This window comes from Meleagris gallopavo, chromosome 20, assembly GCF_000146605.3.
Source record: "Meleagris gallopavo isolate NT-WF06-2002-E0010 breed Aviagen turkey brand Nicholas breeding stock chromosome 20, Turkey_5.1, whole genome shotgun sequence".
In the NCBI taxonomy this organism is placed as follows: domain Eukaryota; kingdom Metazoa; phylum Chordata; class Aves; order Galliformes; family Phasianidae; genus Meleagris; species Meleagris gallopavo.
The window spans coordinates 3,896,619-3,921,067 of NC_015030.2; the positions used below are offsets into that span (position 1 = coordinate 3,896,619).

Genomic DNA, 24,449 nt, shown 5'->3' on the forward strand with positions numbered 1-24,449 from the left:
GAAAAGCTGAAAATCAAATCATGCCTCAGAAGCTCTAATCCAATAATAGCAGCAATAGTTTCAGCCGATCAGAAACGGAGTCTTTTCAGAAGATCTGTAAGGCTGATAAATGAGCAGGCTCTGAAGAGCTGACAAGGAAGATAAAACAGTTACTGCAAATAATTCATTTACTGCTTGTTGGTATTTGCTTGGCAGGGCGTTGCGGGGGATTCCTTGTTAGGGATGCTCAGTGCAGTGATGGACAAAGGGCACAGAAGGGGAGGTTCAGGTGGTGGAGGTTCAGGTCCGTGTCCTTGGTTTGGAACGAATTGCTGCTTGGCTGAAGTTGGCATCTTTAACCAAGGCGCCTGTGGACAAGTGGTGGTGTATAGCCATGCACATCCTTCAGCTAGAATTTATAGGATAAACAGAAAATAGGGTAGTTTGAATTAATCCAGACTTTATTTTATGATTCTTTTTTTTTTTCCTCTGGAGAATAAAATTGATGCATCTGAGGAAAACAAGCATTTGATTAAAAAAAAAATAAATTTCAGAAGTAATGTACTCGTGCATAATCTTTAAGGTACATTGTGAATCACAGCACTAGGAAATCAGCATTAATGAGTTGGTTTGGTTCTTTTTTTTCCTACCTTCAAGTCTTCTTTCCATACAGCGTTGTAGTATTAAGTAGTAATGGAGGAGAGGGGTTCCAAATCTATTATTTCAGAGTTTCCATCCCCTGCTGTTTTAGTTGTTGCTCGTTTTGGTTTTAACTGCTTCTTTTTGTAATGTTTTCTTTCCAGCATTAGAAGCAGCCCTTTTTAGACATGCGAATTAGAAAGCTAACAACATTAGTATGGATTATTTGCCTTCCCAGGTAAATTTGATCTTACTGAAAAGCTCTCTCCACCCTTTATTCCCTCAGGGAGAAAGAGGAAGAAACACAAGAAGAGGAACATTTGATGGAAGAAAAGAAAAAGAAAAAGCAGGAAGAAAAGAAAAAGAAGGAAGGTGCTCAGAAAAAGGTTTTGCTTTTTTTTTTTTTTTCCTTTGCCGATGTATTCATTTATTTGTATCATACAGATATTGCTCTGTAACCTTTACTTTGACTAATCCTGGACAAGTGAGCAGCCCCATCAGCTCTGAGTGAGGCTGTGGTCTCAGGGAGAGCAGTTGTGACAGTTCATTAGCAAGCTCTGAGCTGTTGGCCATCCATGGGTGGTGGTGACTGCTTCCAGTGCTGCATGGTGTGCATGTTCCTTGTCAGCATCAGTGCGCAGTGAGCTGCCTTACCCTAAATTGATGCTGGAGTGGCTGTGGATTCCAAGGCCACTTCATTTTTAATGTGGTTTGCATTCTCTTGCCTTTTAATTATTACTATTTCTGTATGTATATGAAGTTAGTTTTAGTCATATGCGGGCTTGAGGGTGTAGGTAGGAACTGCTCGCTTGCCTGGTAGCTACAAAAACTACACCTCAAATAAAAAGAAAAGTGGGTAGAATTGAAACAGACAAAAAATATGGGACTTCACAAGAGATACTGGGCAAGTTCATGGAACTGAATTCTTTGAGTGTTTCGTAGACCTGCTTGGTTCAGGGCATCTCTGAGCCTCGGGTGGGGGAAGGCTGGGTGGGGGCTGGTGCTTGCTGTGCTTCTTACTGTTGTTAAGCAGCAGCTTTGGGCTGTTGTCAGACAGAGATAGCCATTCTTATGTTCCCCGTACATGAAGTTGAATTTAAATGTTCCTATCATTAATTAGACCTAATGCTGGCTTTATGTAAGCGTTGTCTGCAAAAGGTCAGGACTGCAGCTCTGCAATTTTTAGGTATCCTTTTGAATGTTGACAAATAGTTGATTTTTTTTTTTGTTGTTCTGTTCTTCTTTCAGGCTGCTGAACAAAAAACCAAAGGTAAATTTATGTTTATTCATTCGGTGAAACGTGATGTCTTAAAAGCGTGTGTGTGTGTGTTCTGTTCTTTCTGTTCCTTTTTAATGAGGAGGGAATATCTCGTTAGTTGTTTTCCTAAACCCTTGTTGCAGGAGCCGACTGCTCACGCTGGATTCTCAGAGTAAGTTTCTACTTTGGGTGTCACATGGCTCCTTTTTGGTAGGAACGCATAGATGAAATAACTGGAACACAACACACTGTTTGTTATCATTTTCCCCTCGTGTCAGGACAGGTGTAGTTTTCAATTTAGTTTCTAGCCGTTATTATTTCAAAGACACCTAATTGCCACCAGAAAGTGTACATCTCCCCTTCCTACACCCCCAGTTCAACTCAGTGAGTAAATTCGGTTCCTGGAGCTCATGAGAAAGCTGGGTGGAGGAAATGGTGGTGAAGCTGGGGCCTTACCGGAGGTGAGGAGGTGAGGCAGGTGTGATACCTTCTGCAGCTGCTGCCTTTTGCCATCTGCTCTGCGCCTTGGGTTGTTTGTCACCGCACAGCAGTCAGGGCTGCAGCTTGGTGTTGAACTGGTTAATGCACGTTTATTGCTGTGTAATTAGGTGGCAGACTGGCAAGCGCAGCTTCTCAAATTCCAAAGGCTGGGAATTAGAAAAGAGCCAAGTCTAGCATATGGGATTGACAAAACAACTTATGTTTCAAACGCTTTTTATGTATTTATATAGCAGAAATTAATTCTCTCTTCAGTAATACTGAATTCTGAAAAACAATCTTCTAAGTACACAATGGAGAAACTAGGACAAATAATTTATCAGTACACTTTTTTTCTCCCAACTTTTTCCCCCACGAGAAGTGTGTGAAATCAGAAAGCTTCAATCTGAATTGTGTTGCATCTGCCCTGTGGTTCATAGCAGTAAGGGAGATAGCAGTAGCTGTGACCTTTCCTCTCAGAATCTGAAGCATGTGAGAAATTTGGAATTAAGGTACGATTTCTATCTAAGAAGTAGTTTAGTTTCCAAAATACGTAATATTTTTTGTCAACTCATTTCTGTGTGAAAAAGATTCAGTGCTACAATGACTTTAATATCATATCTCAGTAGCAGATGTTTTTCTTGTCAGAGTAACTAATTATGTTCGTTTTTACATAACTAATGGGCCTCGATTCCTGGTAGCACGGAGCCACAGTGCCATCTCCTTTCTGAGTGGCATAGTGTGGTTTTTGTCTTTGCTGTGATAACTTTGTATTTATGTTTGATACCATCAAGTGTGACGTAAGGTTTCATAAAGATGGTGATATGGATCCAAGCTTTTTTCAGGAGCGCCTGAGTTGATTTCTTTTAAATGTAGGGACTGCATTTCTGTGAGTTCAATACCCTTACCTTTGTCTCTTTGGTACCCATACTTTGTTTTGTTTCCAAGGTTGAATGACGACAGCTAAACTAAAGGCAACACCGAATTATTTTATTTCATATTTGGGAGAAAGCAATTAAATTCATTGTAAAGACAGAATGACACCATAGGTGGGTGAGTTGCCTGCAGCAGTTATTGCGTATGCAGGGTGTTTTAAATCAAAGATTAAAGCCAAGTGGGGGCTGAACCTTCTGCAGAATATTACTGCATCTGGATTTGGGGCAGGTAAGGAGTGACATAGCAGAGCTGCTTGCAGCATGGATGTTACTTTCTCTGCTGTAATCTTTCCAGTGACTGAGACCAGCCTGGGTGTGCAGGGGAAGCTGTGTCAGAACGTGCCAGCTTGGCAGGGGAGCACAAATTCCTTTTGTTGGTGCAGGCATGGCTCTGTTGTGCAGCTGTGGGTGGTGTGGCAGTGGGAGGTACTGCCACCACTTGGGTTCTGTTGGAGAAGGCTGAAGAAAATCATATAAAGATGGCATGGGGAGACAGTTTTCAGTTTCTGTTTTTCAGCTGGTTGGGACAACATGTTTATGCTGTTTCTTATTAGCTCTTGGCTGTATTTGTGAGGGAGAAGGCAGTTCTTGGAAGTAACTGGAATGGGAGAAGCTGCGGGACTGGAGCAGTGGAGAAGGATTTCTTTTCTGGGTGGCTTATTGTGTGCTGGTGAGAAAGAGGCTTCTAAAATTTTTATAAATATTGCATTTCTCACTTTTTCTTAGTGCAGTCAAAAAAAAAAAAAGAAAAAAAGAGGATACTGTTCCATCTAGCAATTAATTCTTAGCTCCGTGTGTGTGGTTGTGGCTCGTTGGAAGCTGTTGCATGTTTGGTCTCTGGTGAGGCCTCAGGAAGGAGGAAAGAGGTTTCCTGTGGGTGTGAGCATGGTGCGCTGTCAGCTCGGAGCAGGCTGGCTGTTTGCATTTGTGTGTGCAGCACAAACCCTTCCAAAATAAACATGTGCTTCCACCAATGGAGGGAAGGCATGTGGCTGCCTCTGAAGTCACTGGTGCAGGGGTAGGAAGTGCTCCCTTGTGTTGCTCTCGTGTCTATTTAAACAAGTTATTTGTGTTGTTTAAATGAAGAACCAGCTCTTTTAAGTCTTGTCTACTTAGGAGCTTCTTCAGTTTCTAATTTTTTTTCTGCAGCATTGTTTGGTATTTTCTTCCAGGCTGAATCTCTTATGAGTACACTGTTGGCAACAGTTGTAGGCTATGTGTGAAAGGAAAAAAGACATTTGAAGAAGTGATAAGGAGCTGTTTCTCAATTACTTGAAAACAAATTAGTCTTCCTGTTAAGCTGGAGAGAAGCGCTGCAGAATTAGATGAGGTGGGAAATGAACACGTTCCCATTGCACGCTGTGCTCCCATGTTACTGCTTTATGGTAATCTTTTGAGAGCAGCACCATTGAACACAGCCCATTAGTGTTCATTTCAGATGTGTAAACTCTCGCCGCTTTCTGTGCGCTTGATGAAGAAACTTTTTATACGTATAAAGGCTTTTGTAATGAAAGCATTTAGCTGTAACTACCAAGAAGAGCTTGGTTCCTGCTGCAGGGAATGGCTCGTACTTCATAACTACAGGAGACTTTTTTCTGGAGAGCTGTGCTGGTGACAGATGCTATGAGGTGAAGGTATTTTGCTGCTGCTGTTTGTCCAGCTGTCTCACTGCAGATTTAGGGAGCACAGAGGTGCCCAAGTCCCTGGCTCTGGCTGCTTTGCTCCCATCCCAGCTGAATTCTACGTGCTCTGTCTAAATCAAAGCTCAGGTTCTAAGTATAAAGAAGCTGAAGTGATGATAATACTGTGTTACTGAAGCATCTATCCTTGCAATTTATGTACCCAATTCTCCAGCATCATCTACAGTGAAGGTAAGTGTTGAATCTCCAAATATACAGGTGAAAAGAGTTAACTGTTTACCATTTTTAGTTGGCCATAGAATATTCTTTCCTAACTCTTTGATTAGGAGAGGTAGTCTGCAGAACATTTTTTCCTTCACTGTAAAGCATAGGGGGCCAATCTGTCCCTTTTACTTCGTGGTGTGTGCAGGGCTGTGTATTCCTGGCATGTGACCAGGAAAAGGGATGATGGCTTTCAAATGGAAAAATGGGACCTTCAGCTCTCTGCTTGCGGGACGAGGCAAGGTTACGGTGGCTGGAACAGCTGCAGTGAATGTGGGACCCAGCAGCCTGTCATCACTGCCCTATGATGGAGTGGTGTGGCAACATCATTCCCCTCTCTTCTTGTCTGCTTCTGGAGCTTTCTGCTCCCCCAGGCAGTCTGTGCCGTGTCTCTTGGGAATCCTTGTCATATGGTGATGTTAATGTACAGCTTGCAGAGGCAGGAAGGTTGCATATCTGCAGACTGAGAGGTTACAAACGTAAACCATTTAACTTTCACTTTAGAGATGATGCCAGGCTCTTTTTAGTTGTGCCCAACAACAGGACAAAGGGCTGTGGGCATAAACAAGAGCACAGTGAGTTCTGGTGGGGCATGAGGAAGAACTTCCTTGCTGTGGGGATTACAAAGCACTGGAACTGGCTGCTCATACATGTTTTGGGACAATCAAAAGCCACCTGGGTGCTTTCTTCTGTGCCCTACCGTAGGCTGCCTGCTTCAGCAGGGGGTTGGATGTGGTGATCTCCAGAGGTCCCTTCCTGCCCTTGTGGTTCTGCAGATGTAAAATGTAAAATTCTTACATTTCAGTTGTAAGAAGTAAGAGACACTGGATGATATTTGGGGTCTGGTATCTCTTTACTACTGATAGGTTAGCATCCTATCAGTTTGTGTGTCTCGGTGTGACCTCCAAACTGGAGTAGGCACTTTTGGTTTCTGATTGCAGACATAAACTTATAATTCTGTGGTCTCCTCCAAAGTAAGAGAAACCATAAGGTCCTAGAATGGTTTGGGTTTAATATCACCTAGTTCCAACCCCCCCTGCTATTAGTTCAGTGCTGTGTTTGCATGGAGCAGTTCAACGACGTGGTGACAAAATGTGCCACAAATCATCATTGCAGGAGGAAGGGAAACGCTGTAATAAGTTCTTCAATTAGGTCATAATATGCAGTCATGTGATAACCTACTGATAACCCACTGCCATGTGTTAAGGCTTTGTAACACAAATGTTTTCTTTCTGACAAACCTTATCTTTGTGTTGTTTTGCTATTACAAGAGTCTTTAAAGAAATTGCATGTGTTTCATTCGTAGCTGGCTGATATGTCACTTCTCTAAGAGGAGAAGTAATTACAGTTTTACAACGTAAAAGAACAGAATGTGAAGATAATTCATGGAGTCCATCCATAACATTGGTCAGAAAGAGAAGAAGATGGTATGAAGGTGGGACAGCACATCTAGAGGAGAAATTTGCATGTGGAAGACGACAGATGAGCCTGGGTTGCTTGGAGTTAACTGGTAGAGAAACTCTGGTTTCCTGCTTGCTGTCGAATGTGGGGTGGCTGTGACAACCCAGCTGGAGTTTCTAGTGACAACAGCTCAGAGCTACTTAATATGCCTTGTCTTCTCACAAATGTAGGCAACGTTATGAGTATCTTTAGTTCAACCCTCTCGTTTTGAAGTGAAAGAGAAAAAAACTAGTGTAGCAAGTAAGTGTATGGGTAACTTTTCCTACAACTCCTGTTCTGCGTTCTTTTGTTTGGGTCCTGTTGGTTTTCTAATCCCAGGTGTCCACTGAGAGGCCAGTTGTGTGCAAGCAGAGGTGGATTTTGGCAGAAGAGGTGGAGGTATGGCAGGGCTGGGCATCCTGAGCCCTGCAAGTGGGGGCTGCCAGTTTTGAAGATTGAAGTCTTCTGTAGCTCTTGTGAAACCTCAGCCTTCAGATGAATGTTTTCAGATAATTAGGCATCAAAACAAGTAGTCTAGATGTTTTTTTTGTTGTTGATAAAAATATTTGTCTTTAAAAAAAAAACAACAAAACTACAGCACACACAAGCATTTCACTCCAGGATTATTTGAAAATAGAACAGAAACAATATTCTTAATGTGCTCCTGTCCTGAGCAGGGTTTACAGGGCAGCTGATCCTTAAAGAAGTAGAAAAATGCTTCAACTTCTTTGCACAGAGATGCTGTTTTTCCTTACAGCTCATGCAAGCACCTCCACTCCTATCCCCTGTGTGCCTTGTTAAAGTTTTTGTGTTCCTTTCACGTACCCCTTAGTGACAGCTTGCAGTAGCTGCCCATCATGGAAATTTAGGTGTGTACTTGTAAGTGCAGAGAGAATATTGCTCTGCTCTTCCTCGTAGCTTGCCTTGTTCAGTCTCCTCAATTGGGAAGTGATCTGGGCTTACCAGATTTAGGATGGTAACAGCTCCAAGTGTATTTATTTTTAAAACAGGGTGAAAACGTGAGCTTTCTCATACTAGGAACAATGAGAAGTATTTGTCAAATGCTCTAAACGTTGTCCTGTTTGAAGGCAGTAAGACTGCATGCTTTCACCAGGTGTCTCTTTACACTGTCCACTGTCTAATAAATAGTCCTGACATTATCTCTACGGGAGCACTCTGTGAAGAGAATAAGAACAAATGAGATAACACCAGTTTGGCTTTTCTAGCCCTAATTCTCTGGGTGCCCCTTGGTGCTGATGCCTCTCGGATAAAAATCCCCGACTTGCATTCTGGAAACACAACAACTGCCAATACAGTTGTTGACAACTGTATATTATAGAATATAAATTTTAGCACAGCTACACAATGATAATAGTGGCTGTTAAGATCAAACTGCATGCTGTTTTATGGTTATTTATCTGCCCACAGTGTGTGCTTTCATACTCAGCAATAGGCCTCTTTCTCAGTAACAGGCACTGCCTAACGCAGTGTATTTAACCGTGTAGACTGTGAAATGGTCAAACTGCTGCCTCTTCTGGTGTCACAGCAGTTTGGACAGTAGCATGTGTTCTGTTCTGTAGTCTGCTTATCTAATAACTATTTACCAGTTAGAAATAGAATATTGTCTGATATTTCCTGTCCACCTGAGATAGATGCTCTCGTACTGTAGACCAGAGGAGGTTTTCTTTGCTAGCTTGCCATCACAGTGTTCTGTATTTGCTGAGAAGGATGGACTGGGACCCTCAGCTTGGAGTTTAACCCACCCAGCAGGTTGCTTTTGTTGCACGTGGCATTATGCACAGCTAACTGATTCCATCAGTTTGGTTCTCCTTTACGTTCTGAACTAAAGTTGGTTGTTAGTTGTTGGCCTTACATGCACATTTTTGTCTAACTTAAGGACTGCCTTATGAGGCCATTCTTTTATGGGGAGCACTGCTGCCTGATGCCATCTCTGTTAGAAGCTCTCAGCTTTCTTTTACCTGCCGTGTGATGAGTGCTCTCCGTTGGTAGGTTATTGTGTTACTGCCTGCAGGAGACTTGTATCCCATGTAGATATAATGTCTATAAGATCTGCAAACCATAAGCTTGAAGGAGAAGTTCATTTGGCAAAGGATAAACATAGGCTTGGTTTGGAGCATAGGATGCTGGGTGGGTTTGAGGTGCATGCCAGCTTTGTAGCATTGCTTGACCCGTTCCCTGGAAAGGGTGCAGCCAGCTTTGTGCTGTGACACTCTGCACGTTCCTCAGGTAGTTACTCTACAGATTCTGGGGAGTGTTATTTTGGGGAAACAAAGGAAATGAAAAAGCGTTCTGATGTTCTGACACAATGTGGAGCCTTTGCTTGAGGGACCTTATGTTGGGACCTGCTGTTGGCATTCCTCTGCTTTGAGAATCTCGTCAGCCTCCTGACTTCCTCTGTAAGATTATGTTAATGCTTTTCCTGAGTTGTTAAAGATGGTAGCCCATACTTAATTACAGCAAATTCTACAGGCATACTTGCAGTGGGAGTTAACTAGCTTGCTCTCTTAGCTGCTGGGAAGCACTGTGGCTGTGATCACAGCGTGCAGCTGACCGACCCTTCTGGTTCTTCCTGACCTGGTTCAGGCAGTGCAGTGTGTTTGCTTCCTAAGGATGGTTACTCATGGGGCTGATTGCAGGGCCAGGATCACCAGGACAGGAGGTGATGTTCTTTGTAAGCATCCTGCCCCAGCTTTTGTGGTCTGGCTGTAGTGGCTCATGCTAAGCAGATTTGTGGGACGTGCATTTAACAGCTACACAGAATGCTTCTGGCACTTCTCAGCTGCACGGGGCATGTCAGCATCCATTGCTGTTTGCCCAAGAGGAACATCTGAACCCGAGGTGCAGCTCAGCCTCTTGATCGCCTCTTCCCTTATTGGCAGTAGTCGTTCTCCTCTGTCACACAGAGCTTCCTGAAGATTCCCCTCCTGTATCAGGATGCCCTCAGCACTTCTGGCATCACTTGGGGTTTGGCTGCTTTGCTGTCTGTTTTTCCAGCAGTCTTCATGGAGCCAGACCTTTGGCCTCTCCAGGACGTGTGATGTGAAGCTGACAAGTTACTGAGTTCCAGGATCAACAAGTCCTCAACTCCTTTAAAAGCTCTGAATGCCACACTGAAGTTCTGGGCTCAGGGCATTGCACGTAGCCCTTTTAGCTAACAAGAGGAGATTGTCGTGTCCATCTCCACGCTGTCAGACGGATCCAACAGATATTCTTGAAAGGCATTTTGTTTGTTGTTGGAGAGCAGTCTCCTACTCAGCCTGAACAGTCTTTCCTGTAATTTAAGCCCATTCTTGTCTGATTGTGCCTGGTATGTGGAGAGCTGCCCTTCTCTGCAGCAGCCCTTTGTTGATCTTCTTTACTTAGCAGCTCCATCTGTCTGACTTCGTGCTCCTGCTTTCAAACCGTTTTCCAAACCATAGTTGTTTGTTTCTCTCCTGTAGAAATCCTTCTAGTAATGTAATGATTATTAAGTAATGTTTTGAGTTAACCTGTGTAATTTTACTACTGCTGTTTGTAAGTACAGTCTGAGGCTTTCTGTGTCTTTCAGGCTGAGTCCAGTGTACAGCTCTGTAACATGTGCATAGCAGTGCTGCTGCTGATTCTTCCAGTTTGGTTATGTTAGCTCATTTCTCTCTCTCTGAACCCAGCTTGCTTTAAGGAGCTTCCCAGTTTCAGATGGGCTCTTCTCCAATACCATAAACACCTTGAATTGATCGTGCAGCATTTCTTCTTCCAGCTCTCCTTTCCCCCTTTCTCCTTTTCATTCACTAAACCATTTTCTCTCTGCTGGGAGTCCTCTGAAGCAGACATTTAGATATAGCGTTTGCTTTTATTCCTCTCCTGCTTCCATTGCAGTTGTTTATATCTGATTGACGAAAGATGGGAAAACCTCCTGGTGGTGCAGGAGGTGAGGCTGACCCCCAGCCCCCACATCCCCTCCAGTTCTTTTCTGTGTAGGTGTGAGGCAGACCCCACTCCTTCCTGGCTGGCACCCACCAGGGGCTCTTTCCTCTACATGAGGAAGTCTTCTGGATGAGACAGGAAGGAAATAATGCAGTATTTCTTCAAATTGGTTCTTGAATACATTTTTGAGAGGGAAGACTTCATTATTTGATAACTCATTATGGCTACGAGGACTGGAAAAATATCTAATTCTACCACAGAATTTCTGGATAATCAATCAGATACTTAATAGTAACGAAAACTTAAAACCACAATCTCATTTTACTGCTAGCTGGGATCTAGGCAGCTGAAGGTTACGACATTCCAGTCCATTACATCCTCACTGCATTGCTGCACCTGTGCTTTGCACTTCTGATGCAGGCCTGTTTTTCGATTGTGATTCAGAACATGTTTTACAGCACGCAGTGTTTTTGGCACAGTATTCTTTCTGTGGGTCACCCACAGCTGGTGCTGCTGTCACCCCAGTGGCTGTGTGCTCTCCATGCTGTCACCACCTCATCTCAGAGGTGGATGATGATCCAGGGGTTGATGGGGGTGAGGTGGGGCCTACTTGGGCCTGAAGCGCTGGGTGAGTTTAATGAGCTGCGGTGCTGTTAGCTGGCCATGGCAGCCTGCCCCTATTGGCACTGGGCAATGTAGGCAGCTTAGGTGCATCTCCCAGCTGGCTGTCTTGCTCTCATGTGCAAGGAATACTATATTAAAACCCAAAGTTACTGTGTTAGGTCTCTGTAAAGCCATGATGAAGTTGTTATTTTTGCAGTCTGCTTAGGCAGCTCTGGGATTTTCCTCTTCCTCTGCAATGGAAACTGGGCACAATCTTAGAAGGCTTGGGAAATGGTCCAAAGTTACTGACATCATCAAAGTGTGTGTGGTGAAAGAAAATCTTGGGCTTTCACGCGTTAAACCAAGCAGTATTTCACTGATGAGCAACCCTTACAATGCTGCTGTGGTTTCCTTTGGCTACATCTGTCTACCTGATATAAATATGTGCAGTGAATGGGAGTAATTAGGTGTTCCTTCCTGGTGAGGGGAAGACATGTGCCTAAAATAAACTGAGCGAAAATTTTGAATGGAAGTAATAAAATTATTATTAGTAATCTTTATTAAAACATCTTTAATTTCTTTTAACATTCATGTAATAGAATCTGATTTACTGGGAGTGGCATTTAATTAATTTAATTCAATTTAGAGAGTTAACTCTATTACATATTAGTACAGAAAATTACCTCTGAACAGTCATTTCTCACTGGTGACATGCAATAAGTTAATTTAGCTCCAAGTTCGTTTGGGTGCATTGTGAGTTCTTGCTGAAAGTTGCTATGGTGACAGCCCCATCACCCGAGCTGTCATCTGTCCCAACCAACGCAGCACTTTGTGCAGTGACACTGCTGCTGTGGGAGGTAAACACTGCCAGATGGAGCAGCACTGCTCCCTGCTTCCTTCTGCTCGTGGTCCTTTCATGAGCTTGGCTGCTTACATCTTTAGAGATGCCCGACTTGCATTGCAAGGACTGAAAAGCTTCCTTGGGAATGCCTGGTCATTACTGGCCCTGCTGCAGCCTTCCCACAAAGGAGGTTTTCTGTCTCACTGTGTTCAACAAATTGAACGGAGCTTTTCTTGGCTTCGTCTTGGCTGCTGGAAAATGACTGCAGAATCCCAATCAGAACTTGGTTGGCTTTTATTTAGGGCATTTTCCTGTAGATTTGGGGAGGGGGGAGGGAAGGCAGTATGAAAACTGCTGGAACTACTTTCTTTGTTTTTCAATAACTTAAATCCTGTTTCTCTTATATGAGATTAATGCACGATGGCCCTGGAAAGACACAAAAGACCTGTTCGGCTTGAGCAGCATCAGCATAGGGTCTGCTCTGGGTTCTGAGCTGCTGCAGTCAGATGGTGAGTCCTCAGTTCTGAACAGAACGCTTCCATGCAGGGCTGCCTTTGGGAAGCTCACAACTGCATGTTTGAAACCGTGTTTAGGTTGGAAAGGGGAGGTATCAAAAGAACTGAAATGCATACTTCATGCCAGTGTATTTTTTTGTGTCTAGGTCTGAATGCTGGAAATCTGACTTCAGCAGTGTTTGTTTTTTCTTTAGAGCATGGCTTTAATTGGGCTTATCTGACTGAGGAATCATTTTTGGGTCCAGATTGTTTTCGTCTGATCACTTGGGGAAGCCACAAGAATGGCAATTCCCCAAGACCTCTTCCATTTCCAGTACTGAGGACTGCATCCAAAATAGGATATGGAACCTCAGATGTTCCTCTAGAAATAAAATCCATGACATTTGGTCAAGTATCTGTCTGTCAGTTCGGTCTTCCATTGAATTGGCTGCACGCAGTCCTTGGTGAAGATGTCAGTGCAGTGCTGTGATGGTTTGGGTGGCCCTGGCTGTCCATAGAGCTGCAGGACGAGCTATTCTTAACCCCTCTCTTGTGATAAAACACGGACTTAAAGGGTTATGCCAAACTTACGGAGTCTTTTTACTGGTTTATTTAAAACATTGCTCTCGCCCACGGATTTGTTACTATTTTAGTATTGCTCTTAAGATATTTATTTGGTACCATAAATGTCCATGACAGCAGAGCCAAAGCTTTGTGTTTACACAGTCAGGCTGACATATGTGCAGAGTCCCATGATTTCAGCAGCACAGCCAGTGTCAATAAAAACGACACGTCATGTCCTGACCATGCTGAACTCTCATCCTGCAGATACCTGATCTGCAGCTGTTGATAACTGCCTACATGGAAATGTCTAAAAGGAGCTAAATGCCAGTGCAACTCCTTCCCCATGCTTCCAGCCTCTAAAGTATAAGTCATTGGAGAAGTTGTATTCCTAGTTTGCAGAACAAAAGTGTGTGCATGCATATAGTGTGTCTGTGCTATGTAAGACACAACAGATTTGATACACACTTCTCTCTATGGATAAAATAACATATTATAACATATCAAGCCTTTGTGATACAGCATGGGCATCCAAATTGAATTTAATTTGAAGATTTTTGCCTCAGCTACATGTTAACAGACTACATGTTAACCTGCAGCAGGCAGCCCACCAGGTTGCTCTGCTTTCTGCATGCTTTTAACAGGACTCAGGGCTTAATCATGGGAACTGTAGATAGAAATGAAATTTTAGGCTCTTGTGTACAGAAAACCGATCAATTTGGAGATTATTCCAGCTGTTAATTACTTAGAAATATACCAGTTACTGTCAATTGTCATAGTTATCTATTTGTACAAATGATATAACTGTGAGCAGGTTGCTCCTGCAAAAGATACTTACCATTCAGTCTGGGAGTGGCTGTGATTGAATTAAGGAAGAATGTTGCTGATGTGATGACTTTGCACCTTTTGTAAATTTGCTTTTAAAAAATCCTTTAAATATGAAAACTGTATGTAAAACATTGTCTAATAAGATTAAATGCACACAGCTTAAAATTGAAGGATCGAGTTCCCACTTCTGCCCAGAATTCTTATGCAGCCCTGTACGGAGCTATTTAATCTGTTGTTACAAGGCTGGGATTCTCCCAGCAGTGCTAGCAGTGGGGTTAGCATTGTGTCACTCATCTTTGAGCTGACTGCTGCCCATGACTGCCGTTACGGATGGGGCTGCAGTGCCACAGATGGATGAGATGGAGAGACAGAGCCAGGTAGATGAGCTGGCCTTCTAATGTCAGCGTGTTGTCGAGGGAGGAGAGTGTACGTGGTGCTGCTCTCTGGGTGGGCATTGAGTTTACAGCAGTCTGAATTCTAGGTCAGTGCATGCTGATGTGCTGGGTGAAGCATGTCTGTGTTGGGGGCTTGCTCTTTGGGATGAACAGCAGGCTGGGAAGCACCATGCATCTGTTTACTGATTTGTCTTTGCTTTCCGGTGAACAAATCCAAAAGTAGAGGGATGGACGTGATGAATATTGGAATTGGGAGTTATGTGAATCCATAAATACTGCTTAACGTCTGCAAATTGGAGAAATACTGTTTGAAAGAAAGCAGACAAAGTGTTAAGCCTTGAAAGTTACCATCTGTTATCAGTTCACATCCTGAAGAAATGTAGCTGTGATAATTTAACTGTTCCATTACTCGGTTTTGATTCATGGCTCGGACTTCTAAATTTGAGGCCTGATGTATATGATCCAATATCCATTCATCAGCCAGGCCATGGTAAACCATGCGTGTGCACTCAGAACCTACAATAAACACTCGAGGGTTTGTCTTGCCATGAAAGAATCCGATGCTAAATAGCATTGTATTTGCTTTGGATTATCAATCTATTGTTGGTGACAATGTATCAACCTAATTAGCTGTACCGTTTTTAATGGCACGGCTAATTAATCGTGAATTTAAAATTAAAATTGTAATCAGTGCTAACATGGAGGAAAGCAGTAAGGAAAATCTTGGGAGCTCTTAAAAGTGTGAGTATTCTTCCTCAGAGTGCTGCATGCACAACCAAACCAGAATAGTGTAGAGTGGGGTTAGAAAAAAAGAACTTTAAAAAATGCATATTTCTAGCAAAAAAAAAAATAGATTTTGTATCTTGAGAGAAATATTTGGCACGCTCTGCATACTGATATGAAAGCAAAGTATGTAGGTGCTGATCAAGGAAGTGAAACAGTTTGGTATTGGAGTGCAGAGGTTTGCAAGGATGTATGTTTTTATGGGGAGCTTCCTGCACCACACCTGCAGCAAGTCTGCAGGTAGTCCTTAATGATCCTTACTGTTAGAAATGCAAACCTTAACCTTTGAGGCTGCTATTCAAACCCAGCAAGTCTTGTCCTACTCACCGTGTGATGAAACAAGTTATTTCTTCCTCTGTACTTATTTTTTGCAGTGTGTGCACAGAGTCTGCCACCCTGAGCAGCTGCCCTGTGCCGTGGCAGTCGGTGTCTCCAGGTTTCAGACTGTTTCTTTGTGCCACTTCCAGGTCTTGGAGCTCTCCTTTGAATGGAGATGGTTGACCACGAGTATGGCACTGCTTAGTGAGGGCTGTACCATGCCACAGATGTGGAAGGGTTACTTTCAGCCTTGTAGCTTGGTATTTATGCAGTTACAATGCTTGTTTTCCTACAAGCCTGACCTTTTAACTTCAGTTTAGTCTGTGATCTGCCTAAATGTATTTTTCTGCAGATCTGCCATGGGTCACTTGCCTGCTGTTCTGCATTTAAATCTTCCTGCTTGATAATGTGGCTCTCCTTACCAAATTGCAGCTGCTTTCTTTCACAGCACTTTTCCAGTTTATCATTGATTTCTCGACAGTTTATCAGAATTCTGATCCTGTCCCACAGCAATCTCATCACCCCCATGTTGTTTCTCCCTAGCTTAGTGTCATTTGCAGATTTAATAAGGATATTCTCTAGTCCATCATGCCGTTGTTAATGGAAATGTTGAGCAGCGTAGGCTCAGATCAAGTCCCGATGGAATCTTTTCTGAAATATGCTTTCGTTTTGACAGCAAACCATTGATTCTCCCAGAGAATATTTCAGCCAATTTTGCATTTAGCTCACATTCCTCCAATTTGCTTATGACAGCATCACATAATAATTTCATGTCAGAAGCCATTACAGAGTTGAGATGTGCAGTTGGGGTTGATGGTGACACACCAGAAGGAAGGGTGAAGCCATCATTTAATTGTTAGAGTTTATTTTCCAAAACGATTTCTCCACTCTTTTCTTCACTGGTACAAAATTTATCAATATAAACTTCTACGAAAATAGCAGAGATTCATCATTTTGGAAGCATTTTGCATACAACTGTGGGGAAAAATGCTCTCATCAACAAGTTGTGCTGCGTGTATTTTTCGTCTGGTTTCCTAAGGGAATGAGGCTGATGAGGTTGGGTCGTGTTGGCCTTCCCACTTAAAGCTTAAGAAACTTGTGTTGGATTCTGAGCACACGAGGCAGGAGGTGCAGAGGTACAAACCCCGTTGAGATGTGCAGCTGGGTGCAGGACAGAGGCTATTTGTGTATGAGTGCCATTTCTTCCCTGTCCCATCTGCTCAGCCCTCTCAGCACATCCTTAACATGAGCACAGTGGGATCTGTGCAGGTCACCCTGCATGCTGGAGGTGTGGAACAAGCCACAGTACTGCTAATGCCAATATATCTTTAAGAAAAGACTGTTTAGTTCTTCAAAACTCACAAAATACAACCAAATGGAATACACTTTCCAGCTTGCTTTAATATTTATATGGTTCTAGCGGATCCAGGAACGAAGATTAAAATAAAACCTTTAATTTATAAGAAGTAATATGGAAGTTCACTCTTGGGAAGGTGATTTGCGACCAGCTTGTCACTGTGGGCCCTATAAGTTATTATGATTCCCTCATAAAATATTGATTTCCCACAGATGGTTGTAAAATCTTTCTGGATGACATATTTTCAAAGGAGGTTTTCCAGCATCTATATTAGGAATTAATTTTTGACTGAATTGAAATCCACTGAATAGATAACAAATACATTTCAGCATTTAATATCTATCAATTTATGGTGGGTAGTTATCTGCTAACTTGACGCAACGATTCTGTGTCTGAATATAGCTTTAGAATAAATTATGCTCCTATCTTGATGGAGCCTGTGAAATGCTCTCAGATGAACAGATCAGACTGCAAAAAATAGAGGAGCTGCAGAGCTTTTGAATTCATCCAAAGCAGAGACCTCAGCAAACCCAAACGTCGTTCCTTAAGGCTGGAGAGCTCCATCAGCAGTGTGTTCAGAGCTTTGATTTCTTTGTCTTTTCCAGGATTGTAAGCTCTGTCTGTTCTAGTAAAGCGTGCTGTGTGCAAGAGGGGCTTGAGTAACTTCACAGTCATTTTTGTTCCGTTGCACTTAGTGTATACAAGCCATGGTAGAGCTGCAGCTGCTTTCTGGAGGCTCAGCACGGCTGTGACATGGAATCACCAAGGTTGGAAAAGACCTTTAAGATCCTCAACCCACTGTTCTGGAACAGCCTGGCAGTGCATCCCTGGGAAGAAGTGTTTCCTGTTACCCAACCTTGTGTTCCTCTGCTTAAAGCAGGGTGAGGGATGGGACGGTTGTTCTCTCTATGGAGCTTCCTTGGTAACGTGCTACCAGCGTGCTGAGCGCTACTGAGTTACTGAGGATGAAAGCCTGACAGTTGGTAGAGATGTTCTCTGTGTTAATTTCCATCCTGGCTCTGAAATTTCCTGTTCAGAAAAAATGGTGAAGGAGTAAGGAAGGAGGAAAGAAGCACTACTAAACCCAGAAGGAAGGGGAGAAGGAATGCTGTGAAGTGGGAGGAGGTGTGCAGCAGTCAGCAGGGAGACAAAACGGGAGGGGGGATGAAATTACGCCTGGAAGACTTAATTTGTCCTTAGCATGTAAGGAATGTTGTGCTCAGGAACAGGTACTAAATTGAAATGATCTTAAAGTTCTGAAGCCGTAATAAGGCTCTGTCTTTTTCCTTTTACTCTGGCTGTGGGCTTGGTTGTCAGACTGCAGCTTCTGCCTATGGCCGTTTTGCAAGTTCTGCTATTTCTTTTGGCATTGGGCCGTGCTCTGCAGTTTGTCTTTTCTTGTTTCTTTTTTTCCAGAAGTTTGTGTGCTGGGGGAGGGGAAGAACACAGCATGAAAGCGCCCATTTTTGTGTAGAAATGTTAAGAAGCGTTAGGTTTTCTGCAAGTTTTCTGAAATACCTTTGCTTTTGCCAGTAGATGTCACTGTGGATGAAAAATGCCAGTGCTTAGTAGACAAAGGAGGTAATTTGCTAAATGAAAATTCATCCTTTGAAAGTAGATTGGGGGGCAGTATTTTTTTTTTTCCTTCTATAAACAACAAAAAAAGACCTTTTTAATCAGGTAAAAATGGACTTCTCACCAACCGGACGCCCGTTTCTGCCCAGCACCATTCAGTGCTTTCTGTTTGCCTCCCCCCGAGTTGGGTAAGTTGTGCCTTTCTGTCTGACTTGAGCAGGGCTGCCTGCTCTGCTGCTCCACGTTGCGCTCCGTGCCTCTCCGTTTGGGTGCTGCTCCAACAAGCAGAGCTCACAGCAACGTCTGTGTGCAGGGAATGGGGCATGGAGGAAGTGGCTTCATTAAGGTTGATTTGGAGGGGGGAGCGAGATGAGAAAAAAAAATTGCCCACATGATTGGCTGGGAGAATAGCTCTGAATTATGGGATCCATCTGTTTCCTGTAATGAATTCATAAACCCATCAAACAATGACCTGAACGAATTGCTGAAGGAAAAAAAAATAATACGCTGGCATGATATGTTTAACGCAGTGAGGCATTGGCATTGTATAATCAAAAATTCTTCTCACATGCAGCACTTTGTAATGGAGCTGCTGTGTTTAATAGAAGCTGTAAATAAATCCTGTCACAGTAGCAGCCAAGAATGCATTTCTGGCTTAACCGTTTCTCTTCTGGAATGTCTGCTCCTGGAAGCCCTTAGAAATGCAAGTTTGATGGAGCTGGAGAGCAGGATTCAGAAATGCAGAGAGATGTTAATGAGGGGAATGAAAGGAAAAAGCTGCCGTAAATCAGTATTATGTGGCTTAACCAGTTTCTTTCATTTATGCGTGTTCTTTTCTTATGTCATAGAAATGTACTTAAAAGCTATTGTTGTAATTGAAATCTGTTAGACTGATCCTATTCATTATATTAATAAAATCCACCTACAATTGCACATAACAATTTTTTATGCAGTCGGGATTCCCGAGATTGTAATCATCAGAAAGCATGCGGAGTAATTATTGGATTTGTTTGGGTAAAATTGGATTAAGAAGTTTAGATACCATTAAGTGCTGATAATTATTACAAGCAAGCCCATTGTTTTGCATATGTACAGCTCTCTGGCTGCAGAATGAGCAGATAGCCATCACAAACATGGGGAGAGCAAGCAGTTTGGAGGCTTTCATTCGATGCCTTCCATTGTATTTTGGCAGGATTCTTTCTATAGCTCGGTCTCTTGGCTCTTTAACTGCGTGCTTTTAACGGGGGTGGAAAAAAAATCACTTTGCTTTCACTCCTTTCCCCCATCTCCTCAAAACAACATTTTTAGCCTTCCAACCAACCCAGCCTTGGGTTGAGGGCTGCCTTGCAGTTCCCAGCTTCCCAGCAGCTGCCCGTCACATCAGTGGTTGCAGGGCATTGCTTCCAGGTGAGCAGCAGAGGGGCGGCCCTGCGGGGTGCTGAGATGCCCGCATCCACAGCACTGTGTGCGTGGGGCTGTGTTGGGCACAGGGCAGCCCTCCTCAGCACAGCCTGCAGGAAGGGAGGTGTCTGTGTTTCTAGGGGAGCTCAGAGCAGCAAACGCCTCACGGCAGTTAATAATTAGTAAATCTGTACGGATGCTTTGAGCAGTCGGTGTTTCTCAATCCATGTCCAATGGAAATTGCTGCTTAAACATTGCTGGAGAGACGGCTTGTAAATAGGCGTGGAGTTTTTTGGAAGAGTACAGTCATTGCATTGTCTTTGTAACAGATATTCTCCATATATTATATCATATGAACAGGCTGATCTGAAGCTGGAATATGGAACAGAGCCCTTTCTGCATTGTTGGTGCTTTATTTCCTGCTGCTGGGGTCATCCAGCAGTTCCTTTCCTGCTACCACCATTGTCTGCATGGGGTTCTTGCAGGGGTGCCTTCCATCTCACCAGTCTGACAGAGATTTTGGTGCATGGAGCGAAAGCACTTTACTGTGCTGATTAGAAAATCAGTGCCATTACCAGGCAGGGATGTCGTTCTGTAACGTAGTGCTTGCTTGGTACTTGGGTTGTCTTTGTTCTCTCATCTCCATTCACATATTGAGAGGGAAACATTGTGAGGCTGAAACTGGGTTTCTCTGGCCACACCTCTGTGATGAAACAACTTCATTTTACGTTAAAGCAAAAATTGGCACATGTTCTGTGGCTTGGATTGGAGATGTGTTTTATGTACGTGCCTATTTGGAGTTATCAGCTGGCATTTATCCCTATCGCACTAAGAATATAATACTTCATAAAAACCAGTCCATCTTTCGAATGCGTTTCCAATTCATTAATATTCCTTAAGAAAACCCACGGCCAGGTGAATACGGGGCTCTGCTGTTGGCGTTGTGCCACGTAATGGTTTTAATTCCGCTGACAAAAGAGCAGAGCAGGCACTGCTCTCCCACCTTTGCCATGGGGCTGTTTTGTCCCCAGCATCCTCAGAGCACACATTTGTCTTTCAGAAGGACAGCACGTGAGATTTCGGTGTTGGTAAACACTGATGTCTCAGAATACATAAACAAATAGCCCCCAGCTCTAATTTTTCTGTTTGCCTTCTCCATCTCCCAAATGAAAAGGGGATGTTGCTTTGTTCGACAACATAAAAAGCAGTTCTCTATCAGTTATCCCTTTGATTCATCAAAGCAAGGCAAACAAAGCAGGAGCGGGCGTTGGGGAAGCAGGGATTTGGGTCCTGAGCCACACGCCAGCTTTGGTTCCTGGCACAGCTGTCTGAGGGCCGCTGTGATGGCAGGCAGTGATACTTCATGGAGTTCACAGTACCCATAGGTACTTCAGAGGGTTAATATTTGCAGCCTCACGGCTCAAAGTGTAAAACCAAAGGGCAGTGGGTGCTGCAGGGGTGGATGTTTTTCCGTTCCCTTTAAAAGAGCTCTGCTCCATCACTACTTGTTGTATCTCTGCCCTTCTCCCCCTGCTTTAACCCACCCAGAAATTTGTTACAGCAAGGAGTGAAAGGTTCCAGCACTGCAACAGGCAACGTGCCTTGCACAAGTAGAGAATAACCAGAATTTATCCTCATTCTTAAAACTAAATGCTGTTTTAGTTCCAGTGGTGCTTATTGGACATTGTATGTTGTCATGGTAGTAAATTAGAGGCTAAAACTGTGGAAATGGAGTAGTTAAGACAGTATGTAGCATGTTTAGAGGTTTAAAGCTTAAAAGATTGCAGAAAAGCTTGCGTTAATCTTATGCTGAAATACCTACAGACAGCTGCATGCATTTGTTTCTCTGCAGTGTAAACCTGGCTCATAAGTGCCTCGTTTCAGCCTGCCCCGTGTGCTGCTCAGCACGGTGGTTGCACCACGAGGAGTTGGCACTGCACAGTAACGATGGGAAGGAATTTGTCTTTGAGAAGTAGTGCTGACTGTTAGAAACAACATTCATGTTTTACACTTCTGAATCCATTTTGCAAAATTAATCCTGAAGATCAATCTTGGCTTTTTACTACCTGGAATTCCCCCTGCTGTAGCGCACACTTCTTTTCAGTTCACGTTCTAAACTTCACATTTCCCAGCATGCTGCTTCTTCACCATCACCATCACTCTCAGCTTTAAAAAAAAGAGCCCTGTGAACCCGTGTCTCATTTAATAATCAATGTTCCTTACGTGGCTTGAGAGCAGCAGCAGTCATTTCTATCATCCTCTTGTTTGTTGGGTTCCTATTTCCTCTTTTGGGGTAAGTACTGTTAGACATCTTAGAAATCACAGAATGGTTTGGGTTGGAAGGGACCTCAAGGACCATGAATCTCCAACCCCCTGCCACACTCAGGGCCACCAACCTCCCCATTTAACACCAGCCCAGGCTGCCCAGAGCCCCATCCAACCTGGCCTTGAACACCTCCATGGATGGACGGGGCATCCACAGCCTCTGGGCAGCTGTTCCAGCACCTCACCGCTCTCATAGTAAAGAACTTCCCCCTGACATCCAACCTAAATCTTCCCTCCCTCAACTTCGAACCATTTCCCCTTGTCCTGCAGTTATCTACCTTTCAAAGAGTTGATTCCCCTCCTGTTTGTAGGCTCCCTTTAGGTATTGAAAGGCTGCAATGAGCTCACCCCAAATCTTAGAAAAACTATTTTTCCTGTTATCAAATGATGATTATTATTATTATTTCTTCCACAGTGCCAGAACCTATTAAGACCAGTTTAAGCCAGCCCCAACCTGCCGGTACCGGTACCAGTACTTCCACCAGCACTATCACCAACAGCAGCAATGGCAAGCGTGCATCTGCTAACGGGCAGCAGCCAGCCGCGTCCCGCTACCTGCCCCGCGAGGTGCCTCCACGCTTCCGCCAGCAAGAACAGAAGCAGCTCTTAAAGAGAGGGCAGCCGCTGCCCACCGGGACTCTGAGCAGCAGCCCGGCACAAGGCACTGGGCCAGCAGGGGCGAGTCCTCCCCCGCAGCCAGGGGCGGGAGGACAGCATCATCCCAGTAAGACCCAAGCAGGTAAGACTGAGAGCCGGGAGGGGAGCCGGTGCTGTGCGGGTGAGACGAGCCATCGCTGTCAGCACGGCTGCGGTGTGGGAGCTGAAGGGTGTGTGATGTGTCTGAAAAGATCGGGGTTTGAAATGAGGCATGTGCTGATCCTCTTTTTCTTTCTCAGTTACGAATGAATGTTCTCATCCCTCATACCCAGTTCCATAAGTTTACTTTGGATGCTCAGACCTATGGGGTCTTTTTCCAACTTCGTTTTTGGTGCTTGTACTGGCTGTGATCTCCACAACATGACAGCATTTCTAGTGAACATCCCCTCACAAGCCCTGTTAATTTGGGTTTTTCCAAGCTTTTGAGTATCACATTGGCAATCTTAATAATCTTTAAAGAGTTTTGTGTATGTAAATAAAAACTGGGAACTTTGCTGATGTGTTGTGCTGGGACATGTCAGTGCCTCTATACGCTTATGCTCTCAGTATTATTGTCATGTAGGCAGAGTAGCGTTTTGGGAAAGGCTGTTCGGTGTCTCAGGCCTTTCTGCCACTTGGTTCTCTCCTCTGGCAGATGCCTCAACCTCCTTTTGGCCATTGACAGGAGCACCGTGAGCAGGAAGGCACCCAGCTGCCTTTCTCTTCTCTGCAGCTGCTGATAAGGAAACAAGAGGCATTCTCTGCTCATTTGTCCCCCTGTGCTGGAGACCAGGTAGCTGTCAGATGGAGAGGAGCTTTGTCAGAAGGTGGTACAGATCAGCTTTGTCATCACTGCTGTGTGTGTGGTGTGGTGTTAGGCAAAGCAGGGAGCACTCTGACCTGCAGTTGTCCATGGCTTAGAAAAACTTATCTGGACTAAGCTACAGGGAGGTGGGTTTTGTTTTTTTTGGTTTTTTGTTTTTGTTGTTGTTGTTTTTAGAATTGAATATTAGTAATTTCTGCATGATCTCGAGAGTTGCTCATTATCACTCACTAATGGTGTCAGACATCACAAAATTTTGATCTGAGCTGTCTGCAGTTTTCCCCTCTGGGCATTAGGGAATCTTTCACAAGTTTTGCTGCCTGTGATGCTGAACTCCAGCAGTGAAAATAATTCAGTATTGTCCTTAGAAGTTTTGGTCAGATAAGGAAATAATCTCTTTCAGAAATGCAGCTTTATGGATGCACTTGAAAATATGATTCCACTACTCCCCAGAAGCACAAACAAAAACAAAACAACTGTATATTTACGTAAAGTAGTTGCAATTATTTAATTTTTAGAGTGAGGAAGAGGATTCTGTTCCTGAATGCTGGACTATTTGGCTTTAGTGACACGAAAGGCGGTCGGTTCCTACAATTCCAGCAGCGCTCTCATCCTCTGTACAAGTCACGTTCAGCAGGGAAGGTGGCAGGCATGCATGGCTTCTGCTCGAAATGGAGATGTGTCCTAACTGCCACACTCATCTTCTGTGTTAGTTTGGTATTTACCTGTTTGTTGTGTTTTTTGGAGATGTAACTGTGGATATGGTAGAGACAGGCTGAGGAACCCGAGTGGCTGAGGCTGGCTGAGGGTCAGTGTGGGCTCGGTGGTGCCATTCCGAGCATCAGCAGAGATGTATCCCAAATTTCTTTCTTTGATCTTGAAGGAACACACCACGTCTCACGGAACAAAGTCCACTCTAAATCATGATATAATCCATGAAAGAACTTGCCTGGTAG

The 24,449-nt window shown here is 43.8% G+C and overlaps 1 protein-coding gene across 7 annotated transcripts in view; it reads left to right on the forward strand.

Moving 5' to 3' along the window:
- Positions 1–970: 970 nt before the first annotated feature.
- The window catches only part of TNRC6C (trinucleotide repeat containing adaptor 6C), a 70,053-nt gene continuing 46,574 nt past the window's right edge, over positions 971–24,449 (forward strand). For 6 of the 7 annotated variants that reach the window (XM_019621648.1, XM_019621644.1, XM_019621646.2 and 3 more), the window contains exon 1: positions 22,450–22,773. The gene's annotated coding sequence lies outside the window, so the exon portion shown is untranslated. Of the gene's footprint in view, positions 1,005–1,866; positions 1,889–22,449; positions 22,774–24,449 lie in introns of those variants that run through there. The other variant, XM_019621650.2, reaches the window with a different exon arrangement.